Source organism: Sminthopsis crassicaudata, chromosome 6 (assembly GCF_048593235.1).
Source record: "Sminthopsis crassicaudata isolate SCR6 chromosome 6, ASM4859323v1, whole genome shotgun sequence".
NCBI lineage: Eukaryota > Metazoa > Chordata > Mammalia > Dasyuromorphia > Dasyuridae > Sminthopsis > Sminthopsis crassicaudata.
Genome location: NC_133622.1, coordinates 472,283 through 490,127, shown reverse-complemented (window position 1 = coordinate 490,127; position 17,845 = coordinate 472,283). Strand labels below are relative to the sequence as shown.

Below are 17,845 nucleotides of genomic sequence, written 5' to 3'. Positions count from 1 at the left end.
CAGTGTCCCCTGTAAATGAATTTACAGGCCCAAAAACCTAGATTGATAAATAAAAGGTTTATTGTAGAAGTTTGGAAGTAAAGCTCAGTTAGAAAGCTGCCAGGGCCAGAGGTGGCCGCTGGGCAGACAGGAACCCTTATATGGGTCAGTAGGATACCATGTGTTGGCTGGGAGGGCTCCTGCAAAGAGGGTGCTCCGGCTCATTTCTTTTATACCTAGAAGATGATGGGCGGGACCCCCCAAGTTCTCAGTGGGCTTTTCAGTTAGCTCAGATCATGTGAGGGCTGGGGGAAGCTGAGCGGATAGTGGGGCTGGGCCCGGACATTCAAAGGGTGCTTTTGACCAGGATTTGTGAATCAAGGTCAGCTATGGGTTGGGCAATTAGAAAGGAATCTTAAAGGGACCTCAACCCCCATCGTTTCTTACCCACCCATTATGAGCCAGGTCCCTTTTTTAAATGGAGGGATACAAACAAAGGTGGTGACCCGACCTGCGGGTCTAGAACTAGGAGGGTCTGAAGCCCCGTGCCAACCTGTAAGCAAAAGCTGGTAAGGCGACAACCTGGGAATGGGTGAAGAAAGAAAGAGGCGGAGACTATTCTGTGTTAGGCAGAAACGCTCGTTTATTAGAGGGAAATACAAGGTTTTTATATGTTTCCAGAGTATAGGTTTGAAAAAACAGTTCTGTGACTACATGACTAGGGGAATTTTTGCTAGTTAGGAAACATCTGTGGCGGATCTTGTAATATCCTATGGCAGGATATTTAAGAAAGAATGGTTTATTGTTAGTATCTGGGTCTTTATGACCGTTGAGGTAGGATGTTCCCATGCTTTGTTGAGTAAGCAGGATGTTTGTTAATTTAGGGTATAGGGCTTCAGCATGGGGCCCCAGCATGTCTCCCTTCTTCAATTAAAAAAAATATAGGAGGGAAGGCATTTTGATTCAGAAGAATCACGTCTAGCCAATTTGAAATTTTAATTATTATAATCCTGTTGTTATGGTTTTTCTCAATTCTATGCATAGGGAGGAGAGCACTGAACAGAGCGGAGAATTAGCAGAGGCTTCTATCCCTAGGATCAGATGGTCCACTGCGACCAACAGCTATGGGGAACACCAATTTTTGTTGAGTTTGTCTGTCTTTGTTAGGCCGTTGAGTCATAGGTGGTCCTGTCTATTCTATAGTAGGCAGAATTCCTAATGACCATATGTATTGCAGGCCGATTTGAGACGGGTATCAAGCATACAGCCCTGATGATCTTCCGGTGCTCGTGTGTTGCTGAGGTCAGTACCTTTCTGCCTTTCAGGGAACAGCCAGTGCATTATGAGTTTTGCATCTCCATCTCCGTATTTCTCTCCCCTAGCAAGAGTATGAGAAAGCCTGGCCTTTTATAAAGGCTTATCAGCCAATTAGAGGTTAGAATTTGAGGGACTAATTCTTATGAATATCATTTTGCCTTCTCTCTTATCAAAGGTAAAGGCCAATGCCTATTGATGTACAACAATTTGCATTACATCAGATAACTGTGAGATTTTATTTAACATTATCCGATCCAAACTTTCTTGATGCCGCCAAGCAGCATTGTTTTTTATCATAAATTGTGGTAGACTCGCAGCTAAAAAAGCTACCTCCTGTTGAATTTGATATATTAGTATTTCCTCTATCACATTAAGAGCCAAATTAACCACTGATATAGCTGTATCAAAAGAACTGTCTCGTTTCATTCTAGTTAATTTTCTTATCATGTCTATAGACAAAGAAGGATTTTTACCAAAAATTATTTAAGGGTTTGGCACATACATCTGTGCAGGTGCGGGGTACGGAAGGGCTTCCCTAGTTGACTCGTTCCGTATCGTCTGTATCTTGACAGTTCTTTATTAATTGTCTATGCCCAGGGAGGGAGCCACTCTTCTCTGGAGCACAAACATCTCTAGGAATGGCTAGTTCCTATCATCTAGTGTCAAAAATATACAGAGTTCATGGAATGGTCAAGTTCCCATAATTTGGAAGCTGAGGCCTGTTAGATTTGAGTGAGCTTATAATCCTAATATGAAATTTTAAATTTCTTAATCATTTGGCCTTAAGATACACCAAAAAGAAATACACATAGCATTTTCAGGTAATTGTTTCTTCCATGCCTCTAGTAAATTAAACATATAATCCCACATTGCAACAATCTTTGAGCATTTTCTTTTTGTATCAAGGTATACATATTTTGTAAAGAGCATTTGGTCCACTTAAATAATTTACTAATATTTCCAGTAAAACCCAAACTAGTAATAATACTATCATCAAAAATCTGTAGAAATTGGCTTTGATATTATAATGTATTTTGGTGGAGTAGGATCGTCGTGGGCAACTATTTGAGCATTTACAGTCAAAGCCTGAGAAACATCTTGCCCAGCACTGCGCAGTCTGCTGGCCAAGGTCTCAAGGTCTATTGAATTAACTATACCCAAACCAGTTCCAGCACCACCAAATAGGGCATCATACCAGGTTCTTTTCTTTCTAACACAATTCATCAGAGGAGGAAAAGTTACATTATTGGTACAAGTTTTTAGGAACTCTTATGATTGATGGAGGATGTTTTGTAGGAGGGGGAGGTGTCAGTAATAGACATTTTATCTAATAGTGAGGTTTCAATACCGCCATTAAGATTTTACATGCACAGTTCATCAGTTGCTTTTCAATGTTGGTCTCAGTTTGTTCTCTGCATTCAATTGGGAAGTCCACACTCTCGGAGTCCACCAGTCCTTTAATTCTGATGTGCTGAGTCCACTCTCTTTCCTGTGTAGCACTGCTGTATCTGATGTCAAGAGGATCTGGAACAGTCCTTTCCATCTCAGGGTCAGCTTGTCCTCCTTCCATGTCTGAACCAGGACCCCGTCTCCAAGCTAGAACTCATGCACTGTTGAAATCCTAAGGGAGGAGTCTGAGCAATAAGCCTGTTTAGTTGCAAAGTTTTCAGATGTTACAGTAAAGACATAACATATTTCCTTAAAAACAAATCCTTGGTTTCAAATATTGGATACAAGGAAGAATTTTGATTCCCTTTTGGATAAGGGTGACCATACAATAATTCATAAGGTGACAATTCCACATCTCTTCAGGGGTTTTGTTTTAATTCTTAATAAGGCAAGGGGAAGGCACTTGGTCCAGGGCAATTGTGTCTCTAATGCCAATTCAGTCAGTTGCTGTTTAATTTCCTTATCCACCCTTTCCACTTTACATGATGAGGGAGGATGCTATAGCTTGGGCCACAGATTGGAGGATCTTAGCTGTGAAACAGGTGCCTTGACCTGAATCTATCTGCTCCACCATCTCATACCCTGGAATGATATGCTCGAGAAGTACTTTTACAATTACTGAGGCTGTTGCCGAGGCAAGGGGAATGGCCTCCACCCATAAGGTCAGATGGTCCACTATGACCAACAACTATTTGAGACACCCCACTGACAGCAGCTCAGTAAAGTCCACCTGTATGTTTTGGAAAGGCCTGATACCAGGAGGCCTTCTTCCTTTTAGGCTTGTCATTGGGCCGTCCTATTCATCCTCTGACAAACAGGACACCCGCTGACCAGTTGTTTGCCATTGTGTATAAGCCAGTGCCACAGACCTAGTCAGCACCATATCATACAGGTCTCGGACACCCCAATGACTGCCCTGATGTAAATGTTGGGGTACATGTCTCATACCTGCTGTGGTCAGTATCTCTCTGCCATTAGGGAGGAGCCAGTGCCCCTCTTTTATCCTTCTGAGCACCAAGACTTTTAGATTTCCTGCTTCTCTTCTGGGGTAAGGGAAGGTGGAGGCACTGGAGGCAGAAATGCCAGAATTAGCACCATCATCTCCTCTGTACTTACAGATTCCTCTTTTCCAGGCCGCTTTGCTTCCTCATCTGCAAAGCAATTTCTCCTTATCTCAAATGAATCTCCTTTTTTGTGCCTCTGCACATGAATCACTGCAGCGTTCTTAGGTAACATAAGATTAGTCAAAATTTCAGTGACCAATGCCCTGTGTGCCAATCCCTTTCCTTTACTGTTTACCATTCCCCTTTCTTCCCATATTTCCCAAATATATGAACAATTCCCCAAGCATATTTTGAATCAGTCCTTCAAGCAATTTTAGGGCTTGATTTACTGCATATAATTGACAAATTTTGAGCTGACCACTCTTTTGGCAAGAATCCAGCTTGAACCAGAGTCAAATTTTCCCATTAACAATAGCATAACCATTTTCCCTTTTCCCATTAACTATTTATGAAGAACCATCTATGAACTATTCAGTGCCTTTCAACAAAGGGACTTCCTACAAATCTTCCCTAATCTTAGTTTGGTAATCGATCACATTTGGACAATCATGTTCAAGGGACACATGTTCCCCAGGGGAAGCAGATAAGAACATGGCTGGATTAAAGTTATGATCTGGTGAGAGTGCCAAATCATCTCTTTCCAATAGTATTGCTTCATATTTTAAAATCCTTGAATCAATTAGCCACCTCCTGGCCTCTTTGATTCAGAATTGATTGAACCTGGTGCAGGACATTCACTATTAAACTATTCCCAAAGGTTAATTTCTGACTTTTCTTGTACTAAAAGCGTTGTGGCTGATAACACTCCTAAAGCCACATTGTTTACTGTATTTATATTTTACCTCATGTTTCACAAATTGAAATTTGTTTTAAGAAATTCTCAATCCCTGTGCTCTTAAATAATTTAACAAACTGATAGTGACTTGGACAAGGTCACTTTTTTTTTTTTTTTTTGTCACAAAAAGATCATCTACATTTTATAAGACTTTTAACAATAAGAAATTTATCCCAGAATGTTCACACAATTCTTATATACCCAAGTAGATGTTTTATAAGTTGAACATTGTACCAATTATTTTGTTTTTAAAATACCCAATACACAGAAAAATCCCAAATTACATATTGCCATAACAAAAACATTTTCAAAAGGACAAAGGCAAGAACTATTATATTTGGAGTCCCTGTAAATAATTGGAATCAATACAATTAATTAAAACTTCTATTTTCACATAAAGGAATCTGAAAAATTCTTAAAAACATCAATTAAACATTTTTTTTTATAAATAACCCTTTCAGACTATATATCACATTTCTGATCATATTCTTTAAACACAAAAACCATTATGCATTTTAGAAACAAATGTTCACTCAATTAACATCTTGTAAGAGTGGCTTGACCCTTTATCAGTTTGCTTTTTTTTTTTTTTTTCTTCTTGGTTGGAGGCTCTCATTCCATGGGATGGGTCTGCTGTGCTGACAATCAAAGCTGATCTAGGTCCCAGAAGCAAGTCAATATCTGAAATTTGACCCAAAATCTAGAACAAAACATAAATCTAACAAATAAAGGTTAGAACAGTCTATGATAGAAAGACTGGTCCAGAGGACTGCTGCAAAAACAGGCCAAAACAGATTGGCCAGCAGCTTCCTATGTGAAAAAAAAAAATGATTAAAAACTTTAAAACAAAACATTTGTGTTTTCTAACAGTAGCAGACAGATGACCAGACTAAATGCTTATTTGCCCAAGCATTTAGGATACAATGATTGCATATAAAAAGGTGGAGCTTTACAACTCCCCAAAAAGCATTAACTAATTAACTTTAAGTTCAAGAAAATTTTCATTCCCAATAATAAATTCCATTCATCAGATTTCTGATAAATTCTAAACATTTGTCATAACCTTATATTGATAACAGTAAGGAATTTGTCTCAATAAGTTCACAACTTAAACAATTATCATATTCAAATAGATGTTTCATAAATGAGCATTTTGCTTTTAAAATACTCAATACATAGTAAAATATCCCAAATTGCATATTGTCCTTAACAGAAACACTTTAAAAAAAAAAGAAAACCCAGAAAAAACCTATTACTTTAGAGGCTCTTTAAATAATCTCATAATGACCCAATATAATCTTTAAACTTTAAATGTTTTAAACTTATACAAAATGTCCAAATACTACATACAAGAATTCAAGAAGTTCTTAAAGTAGCCATTAAACTTTTAATATGGATCACATTTATGACCATATTGCACATTTTGTATCAAGAAACAAATATTCAATCAATTAACCTAAACTTGATCCAGGCACTTTAAAGCACTCTTTTGTTGCTACAGTAGCAACTTGACGAAAATGAGGCAGGAAACACCTGGGGGGGAGGGGAGGAAAGTATTCCATGTGCTCACCCTTCCCCTATTCAAAAACACTTTTTCCCTTTCATCCTTCCATTAAAAACTTTTCTCTTTCCTTCTTGCAACATACCTTGCTCATCCTTCTTCCTTCAAAACCTGTAAAATTCACACTGTATAGCCTATAACCCGAATCAAACCCAAACAAATTTTTCCTTTCTGAGGGTTGGCCTAACTGCAATTAGCAAATCTCTCTTTTTTAGCAGTAAATGCATCAATATTCAAACAAATTCCAAGATCTTATACTCAGAATAAACAATCTAATATGCAAAAGGACATTAGCCAAATTTTAATTCCCATAATCAAATGTTTTTTTTTTTTTTTTGTGCTGCTAGAGTTTTGATCAGATAAGGGCCTTTACTCTAGCAGGCTCTAAAGACTGCTTTAAGGGAAAAAAACTTTCTAGTTTAAAATAGTCAAGTTTTTTCTTTTACTTACAAATTAGCACAACAGGTTAAAAAGTTTAAAATCACAAACAATTTTTATATTAAGTAACATTAAAATAATCAATTTCCAAATTTCTTAATCATTGTTTTTAAAACTTAACAAAGCTCTTAAATCACCAAAGCAAACTAGAGGCTTTTCCTAGGACTCCCGCTGCCAGAGAGAAGTTTGTTTCACCTTGAACATTCTTCCCTCCCGGAATCCAAACAGAGCTTCTCTAAACTTCCAAGCCCATTTTAATGCACTTCTCTGCCTTCACAGGGAATGCCTAGATATTCCATGATTTAAGACCACTCTGAAGGAATTACTATTCTGAATGAATTCCAATTTCCACAATTCAGCCTGTTATTTTTCTAAGCCTGTAACACAGAGGCTGAATTCTTATCTCTTATGAGCTTGCTAACTTTTAACACAGAACAAAAAATTCAAAGCAGACAAACATACACAGACAGACACAGAACTCTCTTAACTTTTAAGCCTCTTTCTCTAAAGCTTTCTTTTAAGATCTTTTATAAAAGCTTATTCTTTAGAGAGTTGGGAACCCATGATTGCGACAGATAGCATACTCAACCTTCGTAGTCTTCTGGTTGCTGAAGCAGGGGGTCTGGCCAGACGGGTACGTTCCTTCTCCTCGCTGATCTGCCGGGCTGCCACGAATCTTCAGGTCCCTGTTCGAGGGCGCCAATTGACCCGACCTGCGGGTCTAGAACTAGGGGGGTCTGAAGCCCCGTGCCAACTTGTAAGCAAAAGCTGGTAAGGCGACAACCTGGGAATGGGTGAAGAAAGAAAGAGGCGGAGACTATTCTGTGTTAGGCAGAAACGCTCGTTTATTAGAGGGAAATACAAGGTTTTTATATGTTTCCAGAGTATAGGTTTGAAAAAACAGTTCTGTGACTACGTGACTAGGGGAATTTTTGCTAGTTAGGAAACATCTGTGGTGGATCTTGTAATATCCTATGGCAGGATATTTAAGAAAGAATGGTTTATTGTTAGTATCTGGGTCTTTATGACCGTTGAGGGAGGATGTTCCCATGCTTTGTTGAGTAAGCAGGATGTTTGTTAATTTAGGGTATAGGGCTTCAGCATGGGGCCCCAGCAAGGTGGGATTAGTCTCTGCCCCTCAGGGATCCCCAGTCTAAGAAAAGTGGGTAGGGGAGACAACATTGATATAAATTAGTATGTAGAAAATGCATATAGTCAATGGGGGCTGCCTTGAAGAGGAAGGTCTAGCAAGTTGGGGATTTGGGGAAAGACTCCCTACTAAAAGGAAGCAGGTACTGTAAGTGAAAGTGTGAGTGTGTGAGTGAACATTTCCACCAAGAGGAATTATCTGTACAAAGACTTAGGAGAGGGAGGCTTGGATGGAAAGCTGGCTAGGATGACTGAATTTGTGTAGAAGGGAGCAAAGCATAAGAAAACCGGAAATGTAAGAAAGGACAAGGTTATAAAAAGCTTTAAACACCAAAGATAGGACTTTGGCACTGAAGATAATGGAAAAAGTGGCTCTAGAGTTTGACCAGATGAGTTTTAGCAAAATCACTTTGGGAGCTGAGTTGAGGATAATCTGGAGTGAGCAGACTGCCCAGGGGGGAAGTGTAATAGTGTAGATATGAGGTGATAAATGCCTGAACTAGAATGGTGTCAGTATGAATCTAGAGCTAGGGAATGTGAGAGATGGTGAGAGAAAGGGCAGGATTTACCAAGAGAATGAGGATTTGCTATAAGGGAGAATATTGAGTCCGGAAAACTGGGTGACAACAATGATTATGATGCTTTTAATTGCAAAAGAAATTTGGAAAGGAGGAGGGCTTATAAAGAAAGAATGAGTTTCTTTTTGGACATATTGCTTCTGAGATGTCTATAGGATACCCAGTTCCAGACATATCACATATTTGGTGTTGAGACTATGGCTATGGAGAGACTGAGTTGTAAATGAAGATCTGGGAAGCAACTGCCTAGAAATTACTGAAGCCTTAGAAGCCAATAAAAATACTAAGGAAGACAGAATAGGGAGCAAAGAGAGAGGGCCAGGACAGAGCCTGGGAGTCTAACTACAATTAGTAGGAAGACTCTGCCAGGAGATTGAGAAGGATAAGACAGGAAAGTGAGAGGAAAACTAGAGAGAGGGAATATCAAGAAGAATGTCATCAACAATGTTGAATACCAGAGTAGTCCAAAGGGAGACGTTTGGGGAAAAGGCTGATGGGGAAGTTATGGTCCGATCATCAGTTACACTCCAATGATCTGATGGCCTGAATTTATAAATAATTATCTATGAGAAAAAGGACAGTATGAATTAGTCTTCTTAAAAAAAAGCAGATATACACATGTGCATATAATTCTCTTTGGAAAAAAACTAGAAATATCAATTCTGACTTTGAAATGGCAATCTCATGATCTAGTATTCCCGTCTTCAGACGAAGGAGAAGAAGAGTTCTGGCTGGGAGGCGTCTGATCTAGAAGAGAAATCATTTTAGATGAGCACAGGATGAGAACTCCTGACAGAAGAAGCATTTGCCCTTTTCTAGGCACTCCCTTTCTTGGGGGAAGCTCAATTCCTGGGCTTATGGGACTTCAAAATGCTAGGGATACCACTTATGGCCCATGACCCCAATATTAAAGGAATTTTACCTAGCAAAAGAATAATGTCTGACAATCTGAGACCACTCACTTATTTCCTCATGTCTAGGACCATGGTAATTCAAAGGGCACTGTCTCTAGAGCAAGTCTTAAGTTCAAATCCCAATTTTGACAACAATTAGCTGGGTGATTATAGAAAAAAACAATTCACTACAAAATAACAAATTTCTCATCTATATGATCATGGGTCTGACTAGATAATCTCTGGGGAATGCTGTTCTTCAATACTACAACAGTCATAGGCAAAAGGGAGCTTGACAAATGTGGAGCCCATTTTACTTCCTTTTCGTTTCCTCCTCCCCCTCACAAGCCCTTCATCTTGTAAATGCCCTAGAATCGGGGTCCTGTGGATTATTGATGAGGTACCGTCTGGCTTTGGGATGGATCTCCTATGTATGATATATGAATAATGAACCTCGTCACACATGGATGACAAATTGTTGGCTTTGAAGTTTAAGTTGCATTCACTTCCTCACTTTCAAATCCAGAACTTGGAACTTAGTATCAAAAATGCGAAACAACTTGTTCGGTATTTGGTGTTTCATCTTAGAGTCCTGCTGCGGGGTGACCAGAGAAGAGCAATGAATTCATTCAGAGTCACTTCTCATGTCTGTGCCCCTATGAGGCAGCTTGGGAGAGAAGTAAGAAATCTACCAAAACACTTGGTTTGGGACTTTTTCTAACAGGATCCTTGCTGTCTGTCTTCCATGTGAGATCCTGGGCAGGAATCTCGACCTCTTTCGGTCTTGAACATCTTCCTGTGATGCTTTGTAATACTAGAGAGGCAAAACTAGGCTCTCAAATGCTTGATGATAATGCTAGTATTTATATAGTGACTTAATGTTTGGAAAGTATCTCATTTTATCTTCACCACAACTATAGGAGAGTTATCTCCATTTACAGATAAGGGAACTGAGGCAAACAGAAGTTAAGCGACTTTCCCAGCATTACAGAGGTAGCAAGTATGAAATAAGATTTGAAGTTGAATGACAAATGTGAAAACCTGTTTAGAAGAATTACACATGTTTAACCTATGTCAGATTGCTTGCCATGGTGGGGAGGTAAGGGAGGGAGAGAGAAATTGGGAATACAAAATCTTCCAAAAGTGAATGTTGAAAACTATTTTATATGTCTTTGGAAAAATAAAATACTATTGAAAGTTAAAGATTAGAATTGCATTTCAGACTCCAGGTCCAGGGCTCTCTCCATTCTATTTGTTGTCATTTGCTGTCATTGTTGTTGGTCCTTGGTTCTCCACGAGGACCAAGATATCAGGGAAATGATACCATGACATGCAAGTGAATTGGATTTAAGTGAGGGAGAATTGTGCAAGGTCACCTGCCTCACTTTCCCTTCCAGAGCCATCTGGATGAAGATGACTGGAAATGACCCTAGATTTTTTAAGGGGAGACTCTGTTTTTTAAAGGCTAAGAGCTTTATATCTCACTTTGAAGCTGCAGCTATTCAGCAATTGAAGCTAGATATCAATTGAGGGAAAGAATCTCTTTCACCTAGTAAAACAAATCTAAATAAATGAATTTGAGAGGGAAAGACCCTCAGAGTTTCTGGCCAAAGCAGAAATGATTGCTATTTACATTCAATCTGAGGCCCAAACAATGGTCAAATAGGGCTTGGCCTGGGGTCTATTGATGGCTAATCAATGCGAATCATAGTGGTTTTGGTTTGAGGCATGATCCTTAAGAAAGAAATCTAACTAGTAAACTCTTAAATATCTTGTGGATATTCAGAGATCTAAAAAAAAGAAAGAAAGGGGGAAAACAAAGCTTTTAAGCTTTTAAGAGCAGCTGTAGGTGAGGGAGGAAAAGAGGAAAAATCAGTTTCAGTTCAGTGTCTCTTTTGTACAACTAATTTGGTCAGCTGACACGACTTTCTTCTGTCTCTGTCCCCATAGGGAAATATAATTCTATAGCTCGCTCATAGATCCTCCACCTGCAAAAATATTATGACTTGCTAAAGACTTCCATGATTAGTATTTCTTTTTAGTAATAAAGTATTTTTAATTAGCCTACATATATTTTCTTTTGTTATACCTATGGTATAGTTCAGACTACCCTCAACAAATGGAGATGAAGTGGTATAGATCTAGAGAGGATGTAACCCTAAGGCTACCTGGCCTTGGGAATGCCACAAATAATGCTGGCAATCGGATAACAAGCTATTGGTCAGTAATAAGAATAAGTGGTGGGGTGCAGCTTCACCTCTAAACCATGGAATTCAATGATGGATGAACCTCCACTTCTAAGCCCTGGAATTCAATATTTCTCAACTCCACCTCTGAAACTTCCTCAATTTTACCTTTAAGCCATAAAATTAGCACTTCAGTGATTTGAAGAATCTGATCTTTGTTTCTTTTGTCAAAAAAAGTATTTTCTTGTTCATCAATCTTTGCTAAATTCCCATGGAGATTAGCCTGTTGTCAGCACTATAACAAACTTTTACCCCTTAATTTGGAGACAAACTGAGTTTGCAAATTCTTTTGCCATGCCCACAACACTGACCTGGGGACCCTAATATTGTTGGGGTATCTTCTGCCTCGACAGAGAGACCAGGAGTCGTCACTGAAGAATGTGATGTCTGTTCTACAAGGCAGAGTCAAGGTCCATTGCTATGTGAAGGACTTCATTCATGACAACTCATGACAAGACCAGTTATAGAATCTAAATTGGTAGAAGGAATACCTGCCCTGATGTTGTCATAGACCCTTGGAAGAGTGAAATACAAAATAATTTGTGTCTTTCTCCTTCACCTCATTGGATCTAGCCAACAGTCCCAAGGCAGGTAACTCCAATTTTTATTAAGCCTACTTTGCAAATAAAGATGGTAATTTTCTGGGTAAGCAATTTTCCAGCATCTTTCATTCGGCAAGTGAAGACACTACCAGTAGTAGGAGACTAAGAGCCCCCTCTCTCAGCTGATAAGAGGATAAAAGGGATGTTAAAGGAAGTCACTAATCTCAAAAGTACTGTCCTTATGGTTTCAGCTTTGAATATATAATTGATGGGATTCTAGTGGCAGAGATTTGTGGGAATTCCCTTTTGGTTGGCACAGGTCCTTGGTGAAAGAATTCACGAACCCAAAGAGTTTTAGGTGGCAAAAAGGGAAGTTTCTTGTTGGATGAGAAGCCAGCTTTCCTAGAAAGAAAGGCAGTGGCAAAGTCCTGGCAGAGAAATAACAAAAGGTTTTTCACTGAGAAGATAATATCTTCTCAGCACACAGGGCCCTTGGAGCTATGCTGAAGACTCAAAGCATGCTACTTTGGACATTCTACAAAGAAATGAGAGAGCAGAAACCTATTTTATGAGCAGATCTTGGTGGGGGACTGGGAATAGTTTGAGCTGATCAGACTAGGATCTCCCAATTGAACTTACTTTAAAGGCTTTTTCAGCCTGAATTTTTGTGGAGATCCGGCTATCGGTGGAGGTGATTTGCCTTAGAAATGGCCCAGCCTGAGAAGTTCTCTCACAGACTCCATGGAGCCTGGGAGACCAGGAATTAAAGGGGACAGAATTTCAGTGTTAATTTTTACAGATCAAAAGGGAAACACGTTTCACACCCTATCTTAATGATCAGCTCATTAAAAGCTTAATATTTCAGAAAGGCCTGGAGAGACTTACATGAACTGATGCTGAGTGAAATGAGCAGGACCAGGAGATCATTGTATACTTCAACAACAATACTATATGAGGATCAATTCTGAGGGACGTGGCCCTCTCCAACAATGAGAGGAACTAAATCAGTTCCAAGAGAGCAGTAATGAACTGAACCAGCTACACCCAGAGAAAGAACTCTAGGAGATGAATATGAACCACCACACCACATAGAATTCCCAATCCCTCTATTTTTGTCCGCCTGCATTTTTTATTTCCTTCACAGGTTAACTGTACACTATTTCAAAGTCCAACTCTTTTTGTACAGCAAAATAACTGTTTGGACATGTATACATATATTGTATTTAACAATACTTTTTTTTCTTTTCCCTGAGGCTGGGGTTCAGTGACTTGCCCAGGGTCACTCAGCTAGGAAGTGTCAAGTGTCTGAGACCAGATTTGAACTCGGTTCCTCCTGAATTCAGGGCTGGTGCTCTGTCTACTGAACCACCTAGCTGCCCCTAACTTATACTTTAACATATTTAACATGTACTGGTCAAACTGCCATCTGAGAGAGGGGGAGGGAGGAAGGAGGGGAAAAGTTGGAACAAAAGGTTTGGTAATTGTCAATGCTGAAAAATTACCCATGCATATATCTTGTAAATAAAAAAGCTATAATAAAAAAGCGTGTTATTTTATTATTAATATTGCTATTAAAAGTGGAAGCCCCTGAAAGTGTTACAGGCCTCAAGACACCAAGTTAAAGTCTAGAGGAGCAGTGATGAAGACTGTTACCCACCTCTTGATAAGGAATGGATGAAATCAACGTAGGGGATGAGATACTTTTTGGATATGGCCAAGGTGGGGATTGTTTTGCTCAGCTATGCATATTTGTCACAAGGATTTTATTTTTGTTTTTCAACAGTGGGGGATGGGTGAGAGGGAGAAGAAAAGATTTTGTCCATTGAAACAATAATTAAAAAAACAAAAAGTTTTGCGACTCAGAAGACAATGAGGTCATAGATATAGAACCAGGTAAAATCTCAAATATTTTAAATTCAATGCCATCATTTCATATATGACAAAATAGGTCAGAGAAATGGCATAATTTACCCAAAGCATCTGGACCTGTTACTTCTCCTCACAAATGAGAAGTGCTGGTTCCCACCAAAATTTTGGGGGAATGTCTTGCCCTGTGTTTGCATGCAAATAAAAATAGAGCAGAAAGTAACCTCTAAGATGTGAACCCTGCTTCATTGCCTGAGGGGTGCACCCAGGGGTTTCCTTCCAGATAGAAAGCTTCCGAGAGAAAGAGGAGGTTGGTGTAAAGGGCCTTCCCTCAGGTCTGTTCTAGTGCAGCACTGGATGGAGGATGAGCCTTGGGGCTCTCCAAAGCTTCCCTCAGGCTCCAACCTAGTCCTATCCACTTGAAGCACTTCTCATGTAGGCCAGGCTGTGGACTATGTGGCTGATGTCTGAGGACAAACCACAATGAAAAAAAGGGGAAAGATTTTTCAACAGAGAGCTACCTGCCAGAGGGGAATTCTTTGGACTCAGTAATACGTGAAGATCGTTGACTGAGGGACAGAGAACTTGTGAATCTGACTTGAGGAAAAGACAGCTCCTAGAGATATAATTAGAACAAAACTTCTTAACTTAGCTGAAAGTGGGGGGGGTAATGAAAAATTTGGTAACAGTAAAAGATATCAAATATTCTGCCAAGATTCAATTCTTTATGTAAAAATAAGCAAGCAATCCAGCTCATTAGTATGCAAATTTACTTCTTTAATAAATGGCAAAATTATATGTGTACAAAGAATTGTTTCAAAATAATTTTCCTTATGATTTATTATTAATAAATGATTTGTATATCTATTTTATATACTAATACCTGATTCTAAGCATCAAGAAAGAGGTCCCTAGTTGGAGCAATAGTTGCCCGTCTTTCCTGTGTAGTTGCATAAAAATTTCTCCGTTGAAAAAAGGTTGCAAGTGGAAAAAGTTTAAGAAGCTCTGATCTAGACCATTTATGTAGCGGAGTTTTAAGTGAAGATTGCACTAAAAATTCTCTCTGCTGAGGGGGGAAAAAAAGAAGCAAGCTAGCTCTCTCTAGTTTGGTATCTAAGACCTCCCAGTATTGTCTAATACTCCTACTCATGAAAGTGAATTTGGCTAAGTTCTTGCCTAAGGTTTCTTAGTTTGGGATCCACAGATATCCAAGGGTTCCAAGGATAGATTTCAGGGGGTCGGTGAACTTAGGAAATAAATTACATATTCATTTTCTGTAACTTCTAATTGAAATTTAGCATTGCCTTCAGTTACTTAAAACCATTATTCCAAGCATAAGTCAATAATACCCAAGGAAAACCAAGTCCTTGCTCCATCCAGACCACTCTTTCTCAAGCCTATCACACTTATGTTGTGCTTCATACCTTTAATCCTCCTCTCTTCTTGTGGATACCTTTACTCTTCAAGTTCTAAATCTTTTTTGTTTGAATTTTCATCCTCTTGGATAAAATGAGCTTTTCCTACAATGCCATTCTGGTCCATCTCCTCTGTTCTACTTTATAGGATGTATATTTATGTACATGTCATAGCAACAACATACTTGGAGGAACTCAAGCAGCAGCCTATGGGGAATGAACTGAAAAGGCATCTTGTTGCAATCAAAATTGGAATAGCTTATTCCCAAGAGCCCTTGTAAGCTTGAGTTTCTGGGACTCTAACACTAGGATGTGAACTCCCTGAGGGAAGCCCTGTGACTTCCTCATCTTTGTGTCCCTCTCCCCCCCCACACATACTCTGACACTGGACCTGGCAAATATTAGGATCTTAAATAAATATTTGTGCTATTAATGAATACACATATTCTTAAACTTCCCAATGCAGGACATTTACCAGCTTCTTTTATTACTCTAAATATTTCATTTTGAAATAACTCTGCATTTAATTATGTCACATTAATGCTGCCTACTTCTCTGTAGATCAATAGGGTCATTAGGGATGCTTCAGCTGCAGAACCCCAAGTCAAAACTAGCATTGACATTCTATACACAGAGACAAATGGACAAAAAGCTAAGGATTCCTTTTGACCCAAACTAACCTGCAATATTCTTGCCCATGCAGGTTTAGCTTCTCACAACCTGGCTGATCTTCTGCTGGGTGTGTAATGCCAGAGAAACTGAGGCAAGATAGATATTAGAGAGTTTTTTTTTAATATTTTATTAATTGGAGAGTTTAATTGACAGGACAGGACTCTCATCTCAAAGTATCCAATAATGAATGGGGGAATGATAAACACTTTTATAGTTCTTCAGACAAAGGAAAGGAAAAAGAGCGGGAAAATTAGAAGCCTTTTCAGGGTGGGGGGAGAGTTGTAAATTTTTACTAAAAGCCAGAGTCAGGATGTTTGAATAACAGAAGTAAAGATGTCAGTGAAGTATCCGAGATAGTCTTATCTTTTTGGAATATTTTAGAGGGGCAGTGTCATAAATTTTTGGGGGCAGAAGGAGTTAGGAGCCAGGAAGTTTGATCTGCTCCTCTTCTCCCATTGACAGTTTATAAGCTTAGAGCAAATGGTCCTCAGTCTTAATGAACCAAGGTGGGGTTTACGACTTAGGGGATTGAGGCAGAACAGTTAAGGAAACTGAGATAGAACAATTCAGGGAAACTCAGTCAGGACAATGAGGGAAACTAGTGCAGGGAAACTGAGGTAAAACGGCTCAAGGAGACTGTGGCATAACAGGTGGAGCAAGGAAGATCAAGAAAGAGGTCCCTAGTAGGAGCAATAGTTGCCCGTCTTTCCTATGTAGTCAAAACTGTGACTTTGAGAAGGCATGTGACTTTTCCGAGCCTCTTTTTTCCTCAATTCTAATGGAGATTCCTGTATCATTTCTCTCCCTAAGGAGGAGTGGGATGTTTCATGGACTCTTGATTATTCCTGGTGGCATTATTTCAAACACTTTATGAAATGCATAAGCTAGGATGGTGGAGAGGAGAGATTACTAGACTTGAAATGGGGAGATATATGATGAGTAGTAAACTGAGGAGTAAACAAAGATGGATCTGTTCCTTTTCTCTCTCTCCTTCCTTCCCCAAAGTAACCAATGGCGGGTTCAGCAGCAGAGGAATTTGCTACTTAATACTGTATGGAAACATAGTCTTTATTGATTAGAATGGAAACACCGGAGCCGGTGGGCAAAATGGCTGCTTGGTACAAGGCCCATTTTGCAAAGAGAAGATTCCCGTTCTCTCTTTTATGCAGTGATGTAGGGAGGTTCCTGAGAGTGATGTAAATTAAGATAAGGACTCTCTTGTTATCTTTTGAGTAGAGACAGAAGTCTCTTCCCAAAAAGGAATTTCCTGATGCCATTTGGTCTATCTGAGAAGATTAGAATGGGGGCTGTAAAACCCTGGCCATCTCAGAGAGCCCAAACTAGTTTGACCACATCTTGTATCAAAGGTCCAAGTCCCAAAGGAAGTTGGAGATCAAACAAAGAATACCAAAGGGGCTATCGCCCTCAACAATATAGGTTAAATCATAAATTCAATCCTTACCAACTATGACTTGCCATAGTCATTTCAATTTCCTCTTCCACAAAATGGAGCAAATCCTATGTGAACTCTACTCACCAGAGTTATGAAGAGATCTAGTAAACCCCAAAGCAGGTTTTGTAAAGATAAATCTCGGGATTTAAATTTAATCTAAGAAATTTAGGTAGGGGGAAAAGATTTGGGAATGCTTAGCCTGGAGGCAGAGAATGGACATGAGATGCCCTGTTTGAACCCCAGTCTCACAGTGAAAATTTTAAATAAGTAAGCTTAGATTACTTGAAGAACTTTGTCGAGGTTAAGGCTGTCACCAAATGGGGCAGGGCTGCCTTTACCAATATTGAGTGCTGCCCCTCACATGAAGTGTTCAAGCAGAAAATGAGTG

At 39.3% G+C, this 17,845-nt stretch overlaps 1 protein-coding gene across 1 annotated transcript in view; it reads right to left on the bottom strand.

Annotated features, from left to right (window-relative positions):
- LOC141546283 (uncharacterized) overlaps window positions 1-17,845 on the bottom strand; it is an 80,850-nt gene that overhangs the window by 21,988 nt on the left and 41,017 nt on the right. The window lies entirely within an intron of this gene.